Below are 14785 nucleotides of genomic sequence, written 5' to 3'. Positions count from 1 at the left end.
ATAGCTTAACTTTCATTCCTTTTCATTAATTTATCTAAGAACTGGAATGGACTGTATCCTTTCTAAAGAAACAAATGGGACAAGGCCTTGTTGCTTTTCATGACTGGTAACTGAGCATTGCTCCTTATTTTCTGCCCACTGCAATATTGACACAATTGCAGTAGTAGGAATAATAAGAGGAAATAACTTCTTTTTCCTGAGTTAAGGTGGAATCAGATGAAAAACTGCATTGTAACATAGCAGTCTCAGAGAAGAAGAGAGTGGGACACACTTGTGAATCCCACTTTGACATGGAGTTTCTGTTTGGCATATTATGCCCTGAAACAGCAGGTAAAATTGTGTTTAAAATTGCTTGGGGACGGAATAGATGCCCATTCTACATACAAATTGATTGTCCCATGGTCACTGAAATCAACAGAAAGAAGGAAATATGATAGGTTGATGTATGCAGTGAGGAAAACTGACTGCATGCAGATGAATCATGATCCTATCCCATGCTGCAGATACCATTGATTTTGACTTAGATTTTGTTAAATTTAAAATTCTTTGGAGTAAGAGAAGAAAAAAAGATGTATTAAGCATATCTTTCTAAAATCTTGTAAGAGAAATAAGACATCAACTATTAAATATATGCAAAACATGGCCAGAGAGCACCTGGGGGGTAAACTATGATCAGCACTGTCTAGGAATGCTGAAATTGTAATGCAGTAGCAAGTTAAGGGGTAGGGCTCACCTGGTTCAAGTGGGCCTACCTTGTCTGGTTCTTTCTGAAAGCAACTTTCTCTTTTGTTTGCAAGTTTCCACAGCCTCCACTCTAACACATAAACAACACATATGCTTCTTACAGTCCAAGTTGCAGAGAAAAATAATCATGGACATTTTCTTAATCTCAGTGTGTACTCCAAGAACAAACTGCTGTAGGCTAAAAAATTAGAAAATGTATGAGTGTAATTCTCATGGCTGTGGAGACATGGAATAACAAGTCCAGGTTCAGGAAACAGAACTCATCAAGATTTCTCATTGAATTCCATGGGTGAAGGTAGAAACATGAGGGAGACAGAGAGACAGAGAGAGGGAGAGAGGGAAAAACAGACAAAGACAGAGAGAGGTAGGGAGAGAGAGACAGACAGAGAACACAAACCATAGCCTTTCATAACACAACAGACCCGTTCCTCTAATTTATACATACTCTCAGTATCAACATCAATGCATTCCTGAAGATAACTGTATAGAATTACCTCTTAGAGATTCTACCTCCTAATATACTTATAATGGTATATAAAATTCACTAGAATTTGTTGAAAGATAACACAACCATACCAGACATCTACAAAAGCTCCAATATGGTATGTGCTATCAAGGTGACTAGAAACTAATGTCATATATATATTGATTGTTGTTATGTTTTTTATTTTCTTGTTTGTTATCTTAACTGCATAAGACTTTTGAAGTATGCTGGTACTGAAGGCGGCTCAACACACATGTTAGAAGTTATGAGAAATTGATGATGTTAGATGTCAGGGTGGTGGTCCTGAGCCATGATGCCTGCTATCCAGTGATCTTAAGTTACTGCTGCTGGGTAACATTTTTTGTCTATATTAGTGCTTCTGAATATTTTATAAGTAAAAACTTGACAATGTTCTCTATAACTTTCTTATTTCATACTAATTTACTGAGGACTGTCCAAATTCCACAGTAAGTGAAGTATGTTTTAAAGCAGCCATGTTTCGCAGCCATGTTTCCTTTTTACTGGTGGTTGACTCTACTGCCCTTAGGTGTGTATAAATGTGCAATGTCACTGATTTCGAGGTGCCTTGTCTGTTTATCACCCCACCAAATCTATATTTTAAGATTTATGTTTTAAAAACAGTCTTAAATGAAAGAAATGGTAACTGGGGCATCGAGCCTTCATAGAACCAAAATCCTTTCCTTCCATTGATGCCTATCTTGGCCATCCTCCACTACATATGGGGCTGTGGTCATGGGTCGATCCTGTGTACTCTTTGGTTGGTAGTTTTGTCACTGGGAGCTCTGGTGTATGTGGGTGTCTGGTTGGTTATTGTTCTTCCTATGTGGTTGTAATCCCCTTTACCTCCTTAAATCCTTTCTCTAACTCCTCCTTTGGAAATCATGTTCTCAGTCCAATGGGTGACTGAGAGCATCTGTCTCTATTTATTTGCTCTGGCAGAGTCTCTCAGGAGACAGCTACATCAGGGTCCTGTCAGCAAGCACTTCAATTCCTCTTCAGTAGTGTCTGGTTTTGCTTCTGTATATGGAATGGATCCCCAGGTATTATAGTCTCTGGATGGCCTTTCCTTCAGTCTCAGATCCACACTTTGTCCCTGTATTTCCTTTAGATAGGAGCAATTCTGGATTAAAAATTTGGAGATAAGTTGGTGGACCCATCCCCCCAACCCAGGGCCTTCTCTAACCTCTGGATATGGTCTCTACTCGTTCTTCCTTCCCTTTGTTGGGAATTTCAGCTACTTTTATCGCTGTTGGGTCCTGGGAGCCTCTTGCTTTCCTGGCTTCTGGGACTTGTTGATGGCTACCCCCAGTTCCCCATCCTCCACTGCAACACACGTCTATTCAAATTACTGACCCTCTGTATGTCATCCCTGTCTCCTTGCAGACTCAATCCTGCTCCTCCTTTTCCTCCTCCCATCTTCTATTCCTCACAAGTCCTTCCCATTCTCTGACTCCAAAGTATTTTGTCTCCCTTTTATCAGGCCAGGGAGGTAGGAGTAGGTGAGTGGGGGAGCACCCTCATAGAAACAAAGGAAGGGAGATGTGATGGGGGTTTCTGGAAGTTAAACTGGGAAAGGGATAATATTTTAAATATAAATAAATAAAATATCCAATAAAAAAGCAAGACATAATAAAAATATTTTCATTTAACTGAATAATTATAACTTACATTCTAAAAAATGCTTTTAACTAATAAACCACTTATCCAAATACCTTCTACTTATTTTAATAATTATTGACCAGTTAGTCTGAGGAGGCTGGAAGAAAGACCCCCAAGTGCCTGCCATGCCACCACTATGATAGACAATTGTATGACAGAGAGATGGGGAAGATGGAGCACAAGGTGGAAAGACAGAAGACAAAGTGAACCAGAGGTTACACTGTGAAGAAAAGTGGAACTGGAGACTCAAGGACACTAAGGAACAGCACGTATGAGAAGGTCATGGTGGGGTCATGGCCAGAGCTGCTGTCAAGACCCATGTCTAAGTCCATAGTTCTGCTACATTTGGCATCTGTGGCCTGTGTTTCCACCAAAAATCAAGAAGATATCCGTGGTCTGATTAGTCACTGGAGACCGTGTAGATGTCTGAGGTCCATGTTGCTATGTAGGGGACATAGTGATCTGAGTGGTTTGCCCTGCTACCCGAGGCCATGAAGACATCTGTGCCAATGCTGCTAGCGGACATTTCTGGGTCTTTGGTCCTTTAGTAATAAAAGTCTCTGTGATCAAAGACTATGAAGATGTTCCTGCTCCGAGGCACTGTGCTAAGCTGGACCTACCCCTCACAGCCACTGCACTCCGGAGAGCTGACCCTCATGGCTGAAGAACAGGTAGGCTAGGCCTGATGATATGAGCATCATCAAGTTCATGAGAGAGGGACAGTGGACCTCACTGACCAGTCCCTCGTTGATTGTAGCAGCACTCATGAGATTAGGCCCTGCACCTCTTCTGGGCATCATGGTAGTTCTGGCCCTGGTAGTGAAGGTTCAGAAGAGCTGGTCCTAAGGACATAAGAGCAGAAGAACTGACCCTGACCCTTGCTAGATGTGGCATTGGGTGAGCTAGATTGAGCAGTGCTGGAATGTTCTCCCTGGTGTTTCGGGTGCAGGAGAACTGGCAGACTGACCAACTCAGCTACTTTCTAGGGCCAACCCAATGTTTACCCCATCTATGATGTGCTAGACTGTGTGAAAAGCCTAGCTTTGCAAAACCAAAGCTGCATAACACAGGGCACCAAGCATATCCAAGAGAAGTCCCTGTGAAGATCCAGGAGCAATAGTGTAGCATATGCCAGAGGCCTTGAAACAGAAAAATGACTCATTGGAATGAATTCTTACAAGTAAAGATGGGTAGAAAAAGGGTTTCTTAGAGACACACTGTGACACACTACCATTTCACAAGATACTTTTTAAAATTCTATCTTCCTTTTTTGAGGGGAGGAGGGAGTTTTCAAGGCAGATATGAAGGTATGGTGGAATGAATAGGATTAGTACAAAATGTGAAATTAATGAAAAATATATAAATAGTTAAAAATGATTTCATGATATTAATTTAACCATTATAAAGTATATGAACTGAATATTCAAAATAAAATAATTTGACATACATACATACTGTGCACCAAGTGCACCAAATCCAAGTTAATTAACACTTCACTACCCAACTTGCTCCATTTGTGTTAGATTTCAAGTAAACAAGACTTTAAGTACTGTCACCATGGGCTGCATCCACTCTCTAGCCTTTATCATCTTAAACATAAAAATCGTACATTTTGGATAAAATTGTACATTTTCCTTAAATTATCACCACCAAAACCCTCCCATAAATTCTTTGATTCTATTCATATATGACTCCTTTTTTTTTTCACATGTGAGATCATGGAGAGTTGTCTTTCCAAGTCTGGCTTACTTTAAGTGGCTTAATGTCTCCCCAGTTTTATCTACATTGCTGTAAATAGCCAGAGTACATTTTTTGTTAAATGGTATTTTGTTATATGTTTGTATGTATGACACAAAATGTAGAAATTCATCTAGTATATTCATCCATTGAGGGCACAATGGACACTCAGGATGTTCATGAATTTTCTCTGTTATAATGCTACTAATATGGGAATAGAGGGAATTCTTAGAAATATGATTCACATATTTTCAAATTCTCTCTCTTAAAAGTTACTTGCCCTTACTTCCACAAAGTTCCCTGAACCTTAGCTGTAAGAATGTTTTGTAGTTGTATCCATTGAGACTCTCCTCCACAGTTTCTTCTTTGTGGTTTCCTGAAAGAGGAGGTTTTCCCTATTTGTTGCTGGGAGAAGTTTCCTTTATGAGGAGTGAGGATTACATATATCTGTGGGTATAAAGACAAATGTTTATATTGTTTTTAGGAATTGTGCTGATCTAACTGAATGGTGCCTGTATATCTCTGTCAAGATCTATGACTTTACTAACACAGAATAGTTGACCAGAGACAATACACTCAAAGTCTCTCCAGCATGCCTGCCTAACCTGAGCTGACCAAGAACAGCACCACTACGCATGCCCAGAAAAGGAAGTAGGAAAAGCCCATGGACAAGGTATCAGACCTTCACATAAAACCTACAAGCAAGTAAGGCGTGCTGAGAGTGGGATGCATAGTCTTTCCCAAGGAAGAGCACACCATCTGGTTACCCAATACCACATCATCAGCCCTGGAAATGAGTAATATTACCTTGGCTGAGGTGATAGCTCACAGAATGCATACAAGAACTATGAATGAAAAAAGGAGGTAATGAATGTTAAAAACTGCAAGATGGGGTATATGAGAGGCCTTGGGGGTTAATAAAAGGAAAGTGGAATGATGTAATTCTATTATAATCTTAGCAAAATGGTGAGTCTGTGACAGCGATAGTGCTGGATTATTAAATAATCTCCCTGCTCTTCCTCATGACTGCCCCAACCTGTGTTCTCACCAACAGTGTGTGAGGGCTCCCTTTCCAATACTCTCTCCAACATTGCCTTGTACTTACAATCTTGCCTTCTGACCACTGCGAGGCTGCACACAATTGCTGTCTGCATCATTATTGACCTCCTTACTAATGACAGATGGCACCTTCTGACATACTAGAATACCGCTTGTCGAAGGATGTCTTATCAATTTCTTCACTCATTTTAAAATCTGAATATTTATTTACTTACTGAGTCGCTGTCCGATTGCTGTAAAGAGACACCGTGACCACTGCAACTCTTATAAAAGAAAACATTTCATTGGGCCTCACATAAATTTTCAGATGTATGATCTATCATTATCACAGCAGGAAGTGTAACCACACACAGTCAGACATAGTGCTTGAAGAGCAACTTAGAGTTCTACATCTGGATCCACAGTCAGTAGAAAGAGAAAGCAACTGGGCTTGTCTTGGGCTTTTGAAACCTTAAAGCATGCTCCCAGTGATGCACTTCTCCTAACAGGTTCACACCGAATCCAAAAAGGCCATACGTCTTAGTCACTCTTAATTAGTGTGCTCTCTGATGACTAAAGATACAAATATATTAACCCATAGGGACATTCATATTCAAACCAACACATTTGTTTAATTACTACTAGCAAGTTGTATGCATTCCATTATATTTCATATAGCAATCCCTTTTCAGATACACTTTGTAACAATTATTTTCCTACTAACTTGCTTAGTTACTTATTCCCTTTGTAACTTCTTGAATGAGGAAAAATATTTTAGGTTGATATTGTTAAGTGCTTTTGTTTGAATGCTTATGCTTTTGCTATCATACAAAGAAATCCCCTACCAAGACCAGTACTGAGAGCTCTTCAACTGTTTCTAACAGTTGATTCTATTGGAATAGTTCTGTTTTGTAATTTAATTCTCTTTCATGTATTATGTCCCAACCACAGTTTCCTACTCTCCTCCCAGTCCCTTCCTCAGACTTTCTTTCTCTCCCAGATCCATGCCTCTTCCTCCCGTTTTCCTCCTGAAAAGCTCAGACCTCCCAAGGATATCTATTTTTATGGCATATCATGTAATAGTAAGACTAAGCACATCTTGCCCTTCATTTTAAGGTTGGAAGAGACAACCTGGTAGGAAGAAAAGGGTCCCCAAGCAAGCAGAAGAGTCAGAGACAGTTACCCCTGTTATTTTATACAAAAATGCCAGACTACACATCCATAGCATATACGCATATGACCTAGGTCAAATTCACACAGGCTCCCTGATTGTCAATTCAGTTTCTGTGAGTCTCTATAAGACCTGGTTAGTTTATTCTCTGAGTCATTCACTTGTGGTGTTTTTGACTCATCTGGCTCAAACAATCCTTTCTCCCCTCCTAAAGGACTCTCCAAGATCGCTTTAATGTTTGTTTTGTTTGTTTATTATTATTTTTTTTATTTTTTGGTATTGCTTTGTTCAGCTTCTGATTGTTGGAACTCCAGGCAGTGTAAGGTGTGGACTTCCTCCAATGTCATAGGTCTCAGGTTGGACCAGTCATTGGTTGGCCACTCCCGCAAGTTCTATGCCAACTTTACACAACCTCACCTTGCAAGCTGGATAAATTGCAGGTTGGAGGTTGTATAGCTAGTTCGAGCTAGATCAATAAGACAATTAAAGGAGATCAACAGGATAAAAATTGAAGGAAAGAAGTCAAAGTATTATTAATTGCAGATAATATGATAGAATATATAAGTAATTCCAAAAATTCTGCCTGGGGAACTCATATAGTTAATAGACAATTTTAGCAAAGTGGCTGCATATAAGATTAACAAAAACAAAAACAAAGACAAAAACAAACAAACAAAAAAAAAACACTCCCTATATACAACCTTAAGTGGGCTGAAGAAGAAAGCAGGGAAAACACTTGAATAATTTTTGAATAATTTGAATTATTTTTTGTCAGATAAAAAAGTAAAATTGAATGCCTTTGTATTTATATTTATACATCTGTTATTTTCACCATCATCTATTAAGAAATTTGTTTTTCTTCCTTATGTATTTTTTCCTGCCAGTATAACTGGTCATATATGTTTGAGATAGGTTTTGACCTTTGTTTCATTTCATTTTCTTGTCTGGTGTTGAACTTTTCAGTGCAGATATTATCCCCATCTTTGATTAAGCTTAAGCATTTTATTTTCTTTGACTTTATCATACATCAAATTGTTTCTTTAACTCCCTTTATCAATAGTTCCATGTTCAGTAAAGAACAGTTTTTGGCTTTAATTACATCTGAGGTAACTGTAAGTCAGAAATATGAAAAGATCTGGACAAATTAAAACAAAAGATTGATTTCCACTTAAGCATAGAATATTCACTGAATGTTACCTAATAGTGACCAAACTGTCAACTGACTTTTTTTTTAGGTATTTCTGCAACATTTACACAATAAATAGTAAAGCTGGCCTATACCTATGTGTACATGTGTGCAGTATCTTTGTACTTGGTGAGGATGGTCTGACTACATTAACATCATATTTCCTTTGTTTTGACTTGGTTTCTTTCCTTTGTCTATTGTAAAATATGCTCAAGTGTTCTAAAAGTAAGTTGGCCTTCCTCAGAAAATGGCTGTATAATGAGCTTAAGGGGAACTTGAAGCCTAAGTATAGCTTATGCCTTCCACTTTTACTTACCAAATACAGGATTATTTGAACACATTTTATATTACAACTCCTGAAAAGATATGAATCCATATGTGCAGTGTATTTTCTTTCCCACCTGTAATACCAACTGTCTCTCTAACTTTGAGTTCGATTCCAGAGTGGTTGAACCTCAGAAAGGGACAACAGCTTCCTGCAGCGATCATATACATCTGATATGTTTTATGATTGTTATTTATAAATCCCTCAAATAACCCTGACACCTAACCAGTGTTTCTCCTCAAACTGTGTTAGAAAGGAATGTTCAGGAACAAATAATGCAGTATGAACAAATCCAATATCCCCTTTTAGTAATTAATAACAGACCTTTTAAACATTTAGGGTAAGGGTTGAGTGATGGAAATAAAATGAGACATTAAAGAATTTAATATTGTTGCTCTCTGTTCTTAAATGCTTGCACATCACATGTGCCAAGTTGAAACTAGGAATGACTTTTCATCCTGGCTCCCAGATAATTGACCTTAAATTGGCTCAAATTCCCTCAGAAGAAGAAATGCTACTTCAGTTCATATAAAGTAACATTTACATGATCTTCTAAATATTTTATTTCAAATTATTATTATTTTATTTCAAATTATATTACATGACTTGAAAACATTATATCTTACCTAAATATTGAATTTTGTTCAGAAATTTTGTTAAAAAAAATCCTTCCACTACTTAAATTTGTATGATAACAAACCTCACAACTGTTGTACAAAATAGATTTCCCCACTCATGAGCTAATTCTAACTTTACAGAGATAAACCCAAATGGACATCATTATTACCTGTGACAGGCTGATTTCAAAGATCATATAACACACATGCCAAGAAAATGATAACTCATTGCATTGGGATGAATGAAAGCATCTATTTCCTTTTACATTAATATAAATATCTCCAAAAATCCTTTACTAATACTCCTCTGCTCTTCTCAAGGAATTAGAAAACATACAAACACCCATGAGTAGAGATTTTGAAGCAAGAAACTGCCACTGTATTCATGATAGTAGGGATTTTGCTAGTATAGGTTGGTTATGAGTGACAGAAATTAAAAAGAGGCCCAACTAGTATGCACAGAAACTAGAAACCGCATCATTTTTTAAGTAGGGCAGGTAATCCTGGAAGATCCAGGGAATAGTGACAGGGATGGAGCACTTTGATGGTGGCTGAAACAAGGGGTCAATAAGTAAGGTGATAATAGCTCAATCATGGGCACCCAAGTTTGCATAGCCTAGAACTCAATTCAAAGTCGGGCACAGCAACTCATATCTGTATTCAGTTTGAATCTTGTTGAGCACATAGTGTTGTAGAGGAGCGGCAGGATGGAGAGATGCCTGGGATCACTAACCAGCTGATCATGACAAGTTGCTGAGACCTAGACTAAGTGAGAGATCTTGTCGCAAAAAAATGAGATAAAGAGCTACAGAGGAAACATTGTCCTCTAGCTTCACATTTTTACACACGTGCATTGCATATATGAATGTTTACATACATGTGCAACACACATACACACAAACTACTATTGTCCAGAGAAAGGTTAGTATAATGATTAAAACAACAACAGCATATGTTTAGGTAATAAATACCACAATATCTGGCCATTGTTTTAACACAGTTTTATGATCTTGAAGAAGTGTCAGCACTATCAAGAAATTTAAGAATGAACTCAGGTAAGTTAGTGGAGCAGTGAGATACCCTTCCCAGAGTGATGACATGGGAGACTGGAAAACTGTTAGAATACTCAGGGTTCAAGTATCAGAAAGAATGGTACTTCTGCCAAACAGGAAGTTGGATGGAAAGCACATCTTTTAGCCCCCTAAATACAGTGCATCAACTCTTCTGGTTGAAAAGTCAAAAGATAAGGTGAGGTACAGAGATTGGAGCTGGCAAGAAGCTGAAGCCTAAAATCTGTAGTGGCCAAAGTTATGGCTCTTCAACAACAGATAACAGGAAGTCCAAAGGAACACATACATTAGAAATTCAAGGAAGAGAAACACTTGGGTGTGGATATCAGATTTTGACTATTATGCGGGGAAAATGGAGTTCCAGGGCAGTTATCATGGTTTTTGGTTTAGGGGGTTCACATCAACATCTCTAGTGCAAAGGTCTTAGCTTCTTTTGAGGAAGAAGAATACAGTTAAATAGTGATGAACGGTTTGATTTTACCAAAAATTAAAGGTTAAAATTACAGGATGATACAGGTGGCCTACGAGGTCCTGATTTGGAACAAGATCAGAGAGATTCATGAGATGGACAGAGAGCAACGCCTAGCTCTTCCTTCTTATTGCTGACATTATGATATATGGCTTTATCAAATCCTCTGAAGAGAATAATAAAAATGTAGGCTGTTTTGTCTTTTCCTGAGTAGCCTAGTGGCAATTTCTCTGTAATAAGTTTGTTTAAATTTACAAAGAAAAAATATCTTCAATTTTATATCAACCAAATGTCTAAGAGATAAAGTGCAAAACTAGTTTGTAGATCCCTACCTTTTGAAGACAGCAATGTGCCTGTTAGTACTGACAGTGATAGGCCACCGTGATCATATGATTATGTATACCAACACAAGAGCATAACTGTCAATAATCATCATATTGGATTCATCCAGTACCTTCAGAGAACATTTGCAGAGACATGCAGCCAAACATTAGGCAGAGCTTGGGGAACCCCCGAGGAAAGGAGGAAGGAGGATTGTAGGAGCTAGAGGGATAGAGGATACTACAAGAACACAGCCCACAGAATCAACTAAGGACAGCACACAGTAACTCACAATGCTAAAATGACAATCACAGAGCCTGCATAGGTCTGTAGTAGGTCCTCTGCATATATGTATAGCTTGGTGTTCATGTGAGATACCTAACAGTGGGATCTGGGGCTATCTCTGACTCGTTTGCTTGCCTTTGGGACTGTTTTCCTTCTACAACGTTACCTCATCCAGCTTTGATGTGAAAATATGTGTCTGGTCTTATTGTAGCTTCTTATGCTGTATTTAGTTGATGTCCATTGAAGGCCTTTTCTTCTATGAGAAGAGATGAAATAGAGGTAGGTCCTGGGGAAAAGGAAAGGAGAAAAGACTTATGGGGTAGAGGAAGAGAAAAGTGCATTCAGGATATGATATATAAAACAACAATAAACCAAAAATTTTAAACAAAAATTAAAACTAAAACCTAGACTTCCACAAGATTCTATTATCTAACATAATTGATCACGAACTACATATTAAATCTTTGCAAAGCAATGACAAATGTCAAAATAAAACATCTATACAAATAAAAAAGGATTTATTACTTTTTTATGTGTTTGTAGGAGCAAACAGTTTACTTCATTTCTCAAAATGGAGGTAAATACTTGTATTGTGAAAAATACCGTGACTAGGGGATTTAGATGGTTAGGAATAGTAAAGCAATTTTAGGGTACACAGATGAATGAGAAGCAAGTGTATAAAGAAGATAAAGCTCACACAGAGAGACTCAATAAAGAGAGGAAAAGACACATTGTCCTGATTCAGTCCTTGAAGACTGGTGCAGATCCTTATAGAAAAAAAGGCACCAGTAGATGGATGGGGACAGAAACATGATTCTGACTCAGCATCCTTAAGAAAACAATTTGTGTTGATTATGATAAAATGGGGTTGTAAAAAACAAAAGAGTTAATGTTTTCCTTAAAAAACAATCAAGCAAACAAACAAACAAACAAACAAAAACCTCCAGCGTGTCTCCTTTGATTCATAAGGCAAAAAAGCTCAAATTTTAGCATACTTACAAAATGTCTTTAGAGTTCTCAGTAATTTGGACTTTACACACATAAAATGGAATTATATACTATGTTATCATTTTATGTCTAGAAGGATCCCATGGGATAAGAGTGTCAAATAAAGGCAATTCAGGTTTAGAAGATATTTGTTTACCCTTATTTATTGTTTGAAAGTCAGTTCTGTTTTTGCTTTTTTACTTTTACAAATATTTTCAAAAGTTGTATAATAAGGCATTTAGTTGCTTTGTGTGGCCATTAAGTATTTTTCCAACTCCATAAGAAAAAAAAACAATAATATACCAACCAGACGCCCCTCGCCAGAGCTCCCAAGGACTAAAGCACCAAACAAAGAGTACATGTGGAGGGACCCATTGCTCCAGCTGCATATGTAGCAGAGGATGGACTTATCTGGCATCAGTGAAAGAAGGGGAGGCCCTAGGTCCTTCACGGAATTAAGAGGCTCCCCTTGGTGGATGGCTCCATGACTCAGTGTAGAGGAAAGCCAGAGAAGTAAGATGGGAGTGGGAACACCCTCACAGAGGCAGGGGAATAGGGTATGGGATAAGAGGGTTTGCAAGGGGGAAACCTGGAAGGGGCTATTATTCAAAATGTAAGTAAATAAAATAACCAATTAAAAAGAAAGAAAATGTATCAACACAGAAAAAATATTTTTTCTTTATCATTTCTGTGTAATGGTGTATTAAATACAAAATCAAAACTTGCCTTTTTATAATTAAGGTTGCTTGTCCAGAATGTCTCAGTGGAAATTGGATTTCTCAAGCAAATATTATGATTAAACATTTAAAATTCATGAAGTATGATATTTAAGAAGAATATAAATTTACACTCATACAAATTCATACAGAGAAAAACTATTGCATCTTTTCCTGTTTAAAATTATCCCTGTTTTGTTAACAATAAATTAAAAATCTACCATTGGCTGTTTATTTAAAAGAAAGATGTGCTGGCTGTTTTCTACTTTAATATGTGTTGTGAAAATATTTTTCTTCTCCATTTATACGCTCAAATTGATTTTTCAAAGATATGCAAAAGCCCCCATTATCAGATAATGGTGAGAACATACAATCATAAGATTGGAAGAGGTAATTTATTTCCTGTCCCTCTGCTATTCAGAGAGTTCTTCATCTATATTTCTTCCAGTGCTATATAGATGTCATTAATATATCTTCCCTTGGAATCATCTTATATTTCATTATTCTATTCAGAAAAGTTTGCTCAAATTCTAACCTCACTCATTCTCTTTGTAATTTAAATTCATTACCTCTAATCCTATTTTCAGTTGAAACAAAGAATAGATGCTATCACCAAATTATATCTGTTCTCATATTTGAAGATTGCATAGGTTTTCAACTTCCATTTCTCCACCATGTAAAACATTTCTTTAAAAATTATGCATTGAAAATTACTTCCATGCCCTTTGTAGTTGGGTCAAAAGCAGAACAAAATACGAATAAGAGAGTAAGAATAATAGTAATAAAAAGCTAGTGAGATTTTTCATTTAGAGAAACAGTATTCATCTGAGACTGATTGAGAAGGAAGGGAGAATAGGAATGAATTAAATGGTGTAGACATGACAACAGCCCGTCCTTATGTAACTGTGGTATAGCAGAGAATCTATGGATAAGAAAACTGGATTTAATAAAGTAGAGAAAAACTTTTGTTCTTCACTCCCAATAACAATCTGAGCTTTTGATGGAAAGAGTATTATTGTAGAAGAAATCATTGATGATTCTATGAACATATAATTAAAGAAAGCTACACTGAAGTCTCTTTAGGAAAAGCTAAGCAAATTTGTAGGAAATTTTATTAATAATAAAAGTATAAAATAATTTCAAAGAATAATAAAATGAGACCTTGTAGCTAACTTTTTCCATATCTTTCTACTTCATTTTCTCTAGAGTTTTAAAGAAAATTATAATGCAGTTTCCTGCCTGAGTATGTTATCCAAGAGTTATCCAGCATATGATGCTATTACAGAGTAGAACCAACTCTAAATTCTAGTTCATGGAATTTATACGTGTGTAATGTGAAGGAGAATCAGAAAGTGGCATCAACAGTATGTAGCTCAGTATTAGTTCATTTAAGGTACAGCAAGAAAGAAGCTTTAAAATGACTCTAATTTGTGATTGCACACCCAGTAGAAAGCACAACACAAATTATCAGTGAGAGAAATTCACACACATACACACACACACACACACACACACACACACACACACACATACACACACGCACACACATTTAGTTAGGCATTAATATCTCTGTATGCTTGCATATAGAAAAAATTACATATGTATATATGCCGAGTTGAACTTGTGTGTGTGTGTGTGTGTTTGTGTGTGTATGCATGCCTGCGTGCGCACATACGTTTCTGACTATGAAAGTGCTGTACAATAAATACTAATTCTCTTTACTTTAAGAAAATAGGAAGAGTAACAGGTATCTTATGCAAATCTATATACAGATTTAATCCATCTACTTTTTTTTTCTTTTTCTTTTTATTATTATTATTATTATTATTTTCTTTATTTACATTTCAAATGCTATCCCAAAAGTTTCCTATACCCTCCCCCCACCTCTGCTCCCCTACCCACCCACTCCCACTACTTGGCCCAGGCTTTGCCTTGTGCTGGGTCATATAAAGTTT

The 14785-nt window shown here is 37.1% G+C and overlaps 1 protein-coding gene across 1 annotated transcript in view; it reads left to right on the top strand.

Annotated features, from left to right (window-relative positions):
• Window positions 1-14785, top strand: part of Naaladl2 (N-acetylated alpha-linked acidic dipeptidase like 2) — a 686844-nt gene that overhangs the window by 38252 nt on the left and 633807 nt on the right. The window lies entirely within an intron of this gene.

Source organism: Mus pahari, chromosome 4, assembly GCF_900095145.1.
Source record: "Mus pahari chromosome 4, PAHARI_EIJ_v1.1, whole genome shotgun sequence".
NCBI lineage: Eukaryota > Metazoa > Chordata > Mammalia > Rodentia > Muridae > Mus > Mus pahari.
The sequence above is the reverse complement of the archived record's forward strand: the minus strand, read 5'-3'. Positions and strand labels throughout refer to the sequence as shown.